Below are 9,922 nucleotides of genomic sequence, written 5' to 3' on the forward strand. Positions count from 1 at the left end.
TTTCTTTTCCGATTATCAAAGAAATATATTCTCTTTTGAAAGTAGAATAAAAGTGTAAAGATGAAGGAAAAGATTTACCCCATAATCCCACCACCTAGATGTTTATAGAATAAACGCTGGTGTTTGGGCTCTGACTTCAGGATTATTGCCTTGTTTGCTGAAATGGAGTATCACCCCCTGGTGGAAGCTTTGTGAATTGCGGGTCATGCAGGTGATCAATCATTTACTAAGCAAGAAACGGAGAAAAGAAAGTGATAGATTTGTTCACCTTTATTTCAAGACAAACGCTCTTGGAAGATTCAGTAAGAGGTGGGGAGACAGAATGGAAGAAGCACAGGCTTGGAATCAGAGGAGAAACACAAATGTGATGGAGGAAGCTTCAAAAAAAGTTTCGTTCATTTATTCAACTCTCTTGCCATGAAGCATCTCTTCTTGTTACTATTAAGTTTCTTCATATTTTCATTGGCTGAAGTATAGTAAGTTGAAGAAAATGTAAACCCACTGTTTTGATTGAGTAGCCGTTTGGGAGTGAATTGAAAGGTCGGCTCCCCCATTTGAAAATTTGAAAAACAGGTGAAGCTATTTAACTTTTCTAACTTTGGTTTCTATGACTTTAAGAGAGCAAGATGAAAGAAAAAGAAACAAAAACAAATAAACAAACCCAACCTAAACCTTTCTCTCTTTGTATGAGAGTCTAGGTACGGAGAACTGGCAAAGTGGCTGTGAGGAGAGTTTGTGACCCGAGGCCCCGAGAAATGGGATTTATTTGCAGGAGCTAAAAAAGGGGCCCTTGGATGTGGCATGATCCTCTTCTGTTTAAATGGTGCTCTAAAAGGTTTCCGCTTTAATTGTATTGGTCGCCACAGGAGGCCAAATGCTCAGGCATTGCCTTGGCAACCCTCTGTCACAGATGGGGGCCAGGGAAGGGCAGCTGGACCGCAGCAGGAATTTCTGACCTTGTCAAGTTTGAGGGTCTCCCTAAATGTCAAGCTATTTCTGGCGCCTCCACAGGTTGGTGATTGTGCTTTCTGAAGCCCTTTGTATATTGCATTTATTCCTTGCCACAGCAGCTTCAAGTCTGAAAAGTGCAAGCTCGTGCGTGGGACGGGTGCTGCTGTTTCCTCAGGCTGTGCTCACTGCTTGGGAAGCACGCCAATTCCCTGGGGTCTTTGGTTGCTCTGTAGCCCAACACTGGGCCTTGCTAGGCCAGGAGATCTCTGTCAGCTGTTCACGGTGGTGATGGTGGCAGGTTCCCCAAGACTGTCCTGGGAAAAAGTGCAAAGAAGCAATTTCACCCTCATCTCAGTGCAAAATTAAAAAGCTCAGAGATTGGCCTTTGAACCTGGAGCCCCCGGACTCCTGCAGGCCGGGACACGGAGGTGGGATTAGGGGCTGCCGAGCTGCATTGAAATCCTGTGCGAAATCTTGTGTGTATGTGCTTTTTGCCAAGGTCTGTTGTCCTCTAGATTCTCAAAGACAGTCTAGTAATTTGGAAAGACTTCAGAACTGCTCTGCCTTACAAGAGGCAGGTCACGTTAAGACAGCTGAATAAAATGATGACCATTGTGTGGATTTTCATTGCAATTGTAGGAACAAATCCCAATTCCTGGGCATCTGCCATGGTCTAGTGCTGTGCTTGAGACCATGGGGACGTATTCTCACTCTTTCCCCCTTGGTCATGACCATCCTTCCCAGTGGGTGGTATACAGTCTTCTTTCCCTGAGTGAAGCTCTGAGGCTCAGAAAGTGTCAACACCTTGACAGGGTCCTGCAGAGATAGAGTGGCAGAGACGGGACAGGGACCCAGGTCTGGTACCTCGATGATGGTGTCTCTCTGGGGAATCATCCTGGGAAGGTGACATTGCTCAGATGTGGGGTTTTTTTTTTAAACAAAAATACAGGAGAACAAATCCACATTTTTATTTATTTGCTTTTCAATAAATTTAAATCCTTGAGGTGTAACCGCATCACACGGATTCTGGGTCCAATGGCCTTGGCAGGAAGGTTGATGAAGAGATACAAAAGGAGAGGTCAGGGAAGGTCCTGAGTTCAGGAGCTTCTGTCCCTGTGGAATTGGGGTGCAGCCCCTCCCAGTACATGGATGTATTCACGAGCCCAGAAGCTCCTAGAACCTGGGATTTCCAGGGTTTCATCACGGAGGCATGATTGATTGTTAACTCATGTCCAGACCCTCTCCCCTCTCTGAAGGGTGGGGGCTGGGGATGAAAATTCCAAGTTTCCAATCATGACTTAAGTTTGTGGTGACCAACCGCCACTGAGGAGCCACTTAGGAGCCCACCTAGAATCATCTCATTAGAACAGAAGATGTGCCTAATGCTCCTATCACTTAGGAGATGACAAGGGCTTTCGGAGCGCTGCGTCGGGAACCAGGACCAGAGGCTCCATGTTAGAACAAAGGATCCTCCTAGCACTCCTATTTACAAGGGTTTTATTAATTTTTGTGTGTGTGTTTGTGTGTGGAGGAAGGTAATTAGGTTTATTTATTTATTTTTAATAGAGGAACTGGGGATTGAACCCAGGAACTTCTGCAGGCTGTACCCTCCCCCTCCTACAAGGGTTCTGGAAGCTCTGTGTCAGGAACCAAGGGCAGAGACCAATACATACACTTTGTTTCATTTCACACTCGTCCAGCTTCTGCACCTTCGTCTGTGCTGTTCTCCTGCCTACAATGCCCACTCCTCGCTTCTCTGCTCCCTTAATTCCCTTCAATTTTCATGACCCCAGGGATGGTCCACTCCTGCCATGGAGCCTGGTCTGGACACAGAGCCCATGTAGGAGTGGACTTGGCTTTCTCCCACCGCCTCACGTGTGGATGCCCGTGGAAGGCAGAGCCTCCTCAGTTCGCTCCACGTGCCCAGGCCCAGGCTGGTGCAGCCCTTGGTCAGTTTTTATGGAGTGAATGTATTGTCCACGTTGGTGCTCGGAGAGAAACTTCCTATGCCTAGGTTTTATTGAGATGAAAGACTTCCTTTATCTTGATTTTCTTGGAAGGAAAAAAAAAATCAAAGAAATAAACCCTGAAACAGCTACAGTTTTATATAGAAAGCATTATTTCTGAGAGAAATGATTTTTTTTTCCTTCCTGAAGGAAAATTTAGAAATTGTAGCTCCTGGTGGAATTAAAGGAATGAAAATGAAGTCATGCATAGATTCATGGCATCTGAAGAACTCTGTTTGGGACTCTATTTTGCTAACTTCTACAGTTTGGGATAAAAAATTCAAGCTTATGGGCCCAGTTCAGCTTTGCAGTCACCCATATCCCTTGGGCTTCTCCCCAAATTGCATTTTTTCCCCTTAGATTCAGTCAATTATTTGCCTTGGAGCAGATTTGCTTTTCTGAGAATTTCTGCACAACGTGACTCTTCCAGTGGTTTGCTGGCAAAGAAACCCTTTGATTTCAACCCAAAATGTCTTCACAGATCATTTGGAAACCAGAGTGACAGGGAGATATCTCGCCTCATCCCTTCCATCATGTCAGCCCCTCCTAATTTATCCTTCCTCCCCCTTTTCCTTTTGGTAACTGTAAGTTTGTTTTCTACGTCTTTGAGTCTATTTCTGTTTTGTAAATGAGTTCATTTGTCTTATTTTTTTTGATCCCACATATAAGTGATATCATGTGATATTTCTTTCTCTTTCTGACTTACTTCATTTAGTATCATAATCTCTAGGTCCAACCATGTTACTGCAAATGGTATTATTCCTTTCTTTTTTATGGCTGAGTATTATTCCTTGTATGTATGTATATTATATATATATATAAAATATATATATATATATATTATACATATATACCACATCTACTTTATCGATTTATCTGTTGATGAACATTTAAGAACCGTGCCTCTTTGATCTAGCCCTTCGCATCTCAAGGCAAGTCCCTATTGGTTCAGGAAGTTTTCACTGACCTTGGAATGGCTAACATCCGAAGCAGTGAGTGTGGAGTGTGTGTGTGCATGTGACACAGCTGGGTGAGTGCGCCTGGGTACTGGTGCTGCTTGCAGCAGGAAGACATGGCAGTGGGCAGAATAGGGATACTTGTGTGTATCAGTGCTCCTACCACTTTGGGATGCATCTTATCTCTTTATTCCCTGTGTATACCCTGTTATTTATCTGGGAGTAGAGCGGCTGTCAAAATGATACCATTAGTTTAAATGATACCCTATTTTCCCATGTACCCCATTTCTCATTATCTTCCAAAGCAAAAAGGTGAGATACAGTGCATATGGTAAACTCAGTATTTAACAACTCAAACCATGAGCATTTTCGGTGCCCGGTTCCTCCTTCATTCCTGTCTCCCCGCCCTTTTGCAAGCCATCCTCGTGGTGGCTTTTCCTCTGGCCTGTGCCTTATCCAATTCCTGCCCATTCTTCAAAGGCTCATTCTGGTCCTATGACAGCCAGGAACCATCTTCCAACAACTCAGGCCACCATCTAGTGGGCCCCAAATGCTTGCTGGTCTGGGAAAGGGCTGTTCCCCACGATCACTCAGAGGCTTTTAGAAAACAGCAATGTCCAGGGTCCTGTGCCTCATAATCTGATCAGTAGCTCTAGGGTGGCACCTGGGCATCTGTATTTTTAGAAAACTCCACAGGTGATTCCAATGCTCACTTAGGGGCGGGGGCCCATAGCTCCAGAGGCAAAGGGTTATATTCAGTGTCCGGCTGCTTTCTGGTTGGCCTTGTGGTCAGGAAGCCACTGAAGACAGGAACTGGCTTCATGTCTCTCTGGTCTGCCCTGAAGAGCCTAGCTGAGTTTGGGACAATCGATCTCAGGAGTGTCCTAGAAAAATCACAGAGTCACATCCACTGATGACTCTCGAGTTTGTGTCCCCAGCCCAGGCTTATCCTTTGGGTCCTACTCTTACATAACTCTGCCGAGTATTAAGCTGGTGTCTTGCAGCCCCAATCCCTTCTTTCTGGTCTTGGTCGCTGATGCTGAGGCTGGGGCTCTGCAGACAGCGTTCCCTTTCCTTTCCCCCCTCCTTTCCCTTCCCTTCCCTTCCCTTTTCCTTTGGCCAGCTGGCTCCGCTAGGCTCTGCTAGCAGAGGCACCAGAGGAAGCCCCAGACTGGAAGCCTGGGAGGGGAAAAGAAAAGAGCCTCTTTCCGCCTTGCTCCTTCTTCTGGGCGGCATCACTGCAGCAGTGGTCCGTCCTAGGCTGTGGCAGTTTGGCCGTTGCTATCAGCGTTCAGCTTTCTTCCCCTCCACTCCTAGAACCGACCCCTGAAACACTGCCAGAGACACCAGCACCAGCCTGGCAGTGACTCTTGCTCAGAGATCTGGGTCCCAGCTCAGCAGGGCTCCTCCTCTGAACCTCTGGTTCTGTAAACCCCAACCTCTTCCCTTCATTCCCCCCGTCTCAGGGGTGACAGTGGCTCCTGTGATGATAGTTGCCACCTCTGTGTTATCCCAGTGTCCCTTTTCTGTCCTCAGTCCTCCAGCATCTGTTGAACCAATCCTGTATTGAGTTCTCGCTGGTAAAATGACTGGTGTGGTTTCCATTTTCCGGACTGAATCAGACTGATACAACCCCCACCTGCCACTAACTGATTCCACTCACTAGTCCCTCAGGCATCTTCAGTCATCCAAGGCAGAGCTCTGATGTTTCCCCAAAACTCGTCTATTCTCCCCGTTTGGATCTATCATCCACCCCCAGCGCTCAGTCCAGAATCTTTGACACCATCCTGATTATTCTCTCCTGCTCACCCCGACACACCCCACTGGTCAGAAAGGCTCTTGATTCACCCTTGCATCTGTGCCCCCAGCCCGGGTACCACACTTGTGCTAATCATCCTCTTGTCTTTTCACTTGGCTCCCCACAACACACTTCCCACACGGAACCAAAAACTATACTACTCAAATATAAAGAGGGTTGTGCCTGGCTTACAGCTTCCTGAGATGCATGCCCTCTGTGATGGCCCACAAGTTCTGCCAAGGCCATTTACCCACCCTTCTCTCCACCTTGTTTCCTGCAATCCAGCCCCTGGGCTGTGTTCCTGTTTTTTTTTTTTTTTCCTGCCTCAGGGCCTTGGCACCTGCTGCTGCTCTGTTTGAAATGCTTTCCCCCTCTGCTTGTCACATGGCTGCTTCCTCCCCATTCTTAAGGAGACAGCTTTAAATTCACCTCTCTCAGGGAGCCCTTTACTGACAGCCTCTGTCCGTTTGGGTGGTTATAGCAAAGTATCACAGACTGGGTGTCTTATAACAACAGAAATTTATTTCCCACAGTTCTAGAGGCTGGAAATGCAAGATCAGGATGCCAGCCTGTTCAGGTTCTGGTCAGCTCTTGTCTGGGGTGTGGAAAGGGAGTGAGCTAGCTCTCCGACCTCATCTTGTAAGAGCACTAATCCCACTCACAAGGGCCCCACCCTCAAAACATAATACCTCCCAAGGCCAACCTCCAAATACCATCACGTTGGGATTAGGGTTTCAGCATATGCATTTGGGAGGACACAGCATTCAGTCCACTGCACCTTCTTTAGAATTGATCCCTCCCAGCTCCATGCCCCTTTCCTTCCCAGCACTTTTCACCATGTCCAGTCATCTATATATTGTCTTTATCAGTCTTCTTCATTAGACTGTAAAATATGTGGGGCAGGGACCATGTCTGTTTAATTCCCCACTGTGTTCCCATAACCTTGCACCTAAGTCTCATTATAGACGCATTAAATGAAGGAATCTAGAGTGAATATCAAATAGAAAGAAAGAAAGGAAGAAAGAAAGAAAGAAAGAAAGAAAGAAAGAAAGAAAGAAAGAAAGAAAGAAAGAAAGAGAGGAAGAAAGAAAGAAAGGAAGAAAGAAGAGGGGAGGTACAAAAAACTACCATTTCCACCTATTTATGGGACAGGGAACTATATTCAATATCTTATAATAACCTATACTGGAAAAGAATCTGAAAAAGTATCTGAAAAAGAATATGTATTTATCTGAATCACTTTGCTATATAGCTGAACTAACACAACATTATAAATAAATAAAAAGTTGTTTTGAAAAAAATAAAATAAGATGCATTTGAAGAATAAAAAAAGGAAACTATATTTATTTAGCTGGCGACTTCACTAATATTCTACAAGCTGTTTTCAAGTAGACACTGCCACTCGTTATCTGTTCCTGCAGACATAGACCCTTCGCTAAAGGAAGACAGGTAGGGATGTTGAAATATGTAGACACACAGAGAGATGACGGCTCAACATCGTGGTGTATTTATGAATATACCAACATAGTATGTTTATGAATCTGTTGGTTATAGTTGGCATGTATACATTTATGTACTACTATGCACATATGTGTTTGCACTTTATAAAACTTCATCCTCTTTGGCAGCATTTGTAACTTTGTAACATGCTTTCACGTGTATCACTCATTTGAATCTGACAACAAATCTCAGAAGCAGGGAAAGCAGCATTATTCTCATTTTATTAAAGATCCATTATAAAATATCTAGTCAAACCATATCCCATATCATCCTATAGACAAAGAAGCTGACACCCAGAGTAAAAGAGGGACTTGCTCAAGATCACACAGTGAGCCAGTGAAGAGCTGGTGTTAAACCAGATCCGTAACTCCCTTTTTATATCTCAGGAAGGGCCCTGGGAAGGGGCACTATGTGAATCATAACCTCAGAGACCAAATGACATGCAGGGGTTTCTGCACCAGTAAGAAGTCCCATCTTGCATTTCGAAGAACAGCTCAGCTACTGGTTAAGTGGACCTTTCGGAGAATCTCACCAACTGTCTTGGTCGCTGAATGCAAATTGACATGTTCTCTAGAGAGGCAAGATCCAAGATCAGGGTGCTGGGGCTTCTCTGATTCTTTTTTTTTTTTTTTAACATTTTTTTTATTGATTTATAATCATTTTACAATATTGTGTCAAATTCCAGTGTTCAGCACAATTTTTCAGTCATACATGGACATATACACACTCATTGTCACATTTTTTTCTCTGTGAGCTACCGTAAGATTTTGTGTATATTTCCCTGTGCTATACAGTATAATCTTGTTTATCTATTCTACAATTTTGAAATCCCAGTCTATCCCTTCCCACCCTCCGCCCCCGTGGCAACCACAAGTCTGTATTCTATGTCTATGAGTCTATTTGCAGCAACATGGATGCTCCTGGAGAATGTCATTCTAAGTGAAGTAAGCCAGAAAGAGAAAGAAAAATACCATATGAGATTGCTCATATGTGTAATCTAAAAAATAAAAATAAAAACAAAAACAAACAAACAAACAAAAAAACCAAAGCGTAAATACAGGACAGAAATAGATTCTCTGATTCTTCTGATTCTGTCATCCTTCTTGGCTCTGTGAGCAGGTGTGATCATTGTAATGCAAATTTTGTATCATTTTTTTTTAGTTTAATTTCATTTTAGTTTAGCCGTAGTAAAATCCCTGCTGGCATGTCATTTAATTTGCTCCCCGTGCTAATGATGATTCTGAAGCCTTTTACAGAAATGATTATATGGTAATACCAAATCTGATGGTGGATTCAAGCCATCATTTACAGTAATAGGATCATCACGAAGCTCCCTTGGGTATTCCTTCTTATAATACTGTCGGGGGGCGGGGCAGGAATCTGCTTGGCTTCATCTCACATTATTAGAAGATCTTCACTAGGGACCTCTCACAGGGAAAGGGCCTCTTCTGGCTCTGATGCTGAGCCTCTGGGCAAAATAAAGGGTTGCAAAGACATAGTCCTATGCATGAAGCGAGATGGGCCGGCCACACCTGCCAGCGGGACAGCTCATGAAAAGGATAGGATTAGAGGAGGTGGAGACCACTGACCGCCTGGCCCTTTCCATGCCCTCTCCCGCTTCTGTGTGTAGACCCTCATCATGCAAACTGGCACATGGTGGGTGGGGCTCAGAGAGGGGTCATTCTGTTTGTCTTCTGGGGTAGTTCCTCTGTCCCTGGGACTAACGTGCACGGAGGTTCCCTAAGCCAGCCACTGGGACAGAATGAATGAGATGCCGTCTCTGCCCTAAAGACTGGGGACTAATGAGAGCTCCTGAGCATCATGGCCGGAAGAGATGTCTCTATGGGGGATGGGAGGGGGAGGGGGAGGGGGCTCTTAGTGAGAACCCAGGGGAGAAAGGAGGGATCACTCCCACCTGGAGAATCAGCAAAGGCTCCCAGAAGAGTGGTTGAGCTGGGTCTTAAAAGACCAGTGGTGTTTTCTAGGCAGCAGAGGGTCATTCCAGGCAGATGGGTCCTTGTCAGGCAGGAAACTCTGGGGCTTCACTTTGTCTGAAGGGCCTGGCCAACTACAGGGAGGCTGGAGCTGACACACGACTCCGCCATTCTTTCGGGCCTTGCTTCAGAGGACCATAGCGGGGGCCTCCCCTCAGGCATTCTACTGCCCCTCCTTTGCTCTGGGGACTCGACGGAGTGAGGAGAACAGGAAGTGCTCTCATTCTCTGTGGCTCAGAGGCAGACCTCGACCATGGGGTTAAAGTTATGGGAAGGCAAGTTCAGGCTCAGTCATTAGGAGGAACATTCTAACAATGCTGGCCTTTTACTGTTAAAACAGACTGCACGGTGGGGGCATGAGCTCCCCATCCATCTGTGACGTGCCCCAACACCGACCGCTAGTTAGACCAGGGTAAAAGCACACACCCGGGGGCCTGACGGCAAAGAGAGTGCCCCTCTGTTTTAATCAACACCGTGGCATACAAAACACCTCAGAATTCCGAGCCGAGGGTGAGGCCTCAGCTAATGGAACAGAGCAACTGGCTGACAGTTCTGCATCTTAGTTTCAATTTAATGAACAAACAGCAAGCCACAACATCAGGCATCTCCTTTTATTAGCTCTTAGCAGACTCCTGCTGAAATGGCTCAGAGGTCCCGGGAACATCATCTACAACCTCCTTGAAGACCGTGGTGAGAAAAATACATATACGTAAGTGT

The 9,922-nt window shown here is 45.5% G+C and overlaps 1 long non-coding RNA gene across 1 annotated transcript in view; it reads left to right on the top strand.

The window, feature by feature from the left end:
• The window catches only part of LOC116665963, a 163,740-nt gene extending 153,824 nt beyond the window's left edge, over positions 1-9,916 (top strand). The window contains exon 3 of the long non-coding RNA XR_004322794.1: positions 9,824-9,916. This is a non-coding gene — a long non-coding RNA (uncharacterized LOC116665963). The remainder of the gene's footprint in view (positions 1-9,823) is intronic.
• Positions 9,917-9,922: the final 6 nt, after the last annotated feature.

The sequence above is a fragment of the Camelus ferus genome, chromosome 1 (genome assembly GCF_009834535.1).
Source record: "Camelus ferus isolate YT-003-E chromosome 1, BCGSAC_Cfer_1.0, whole genome shotgun sequence".
NCBI lineage: Eukaryota > Metazoa > Chordata > Mammalia > Artiodactyla > Camelidae > Camelus > Camelus ferus.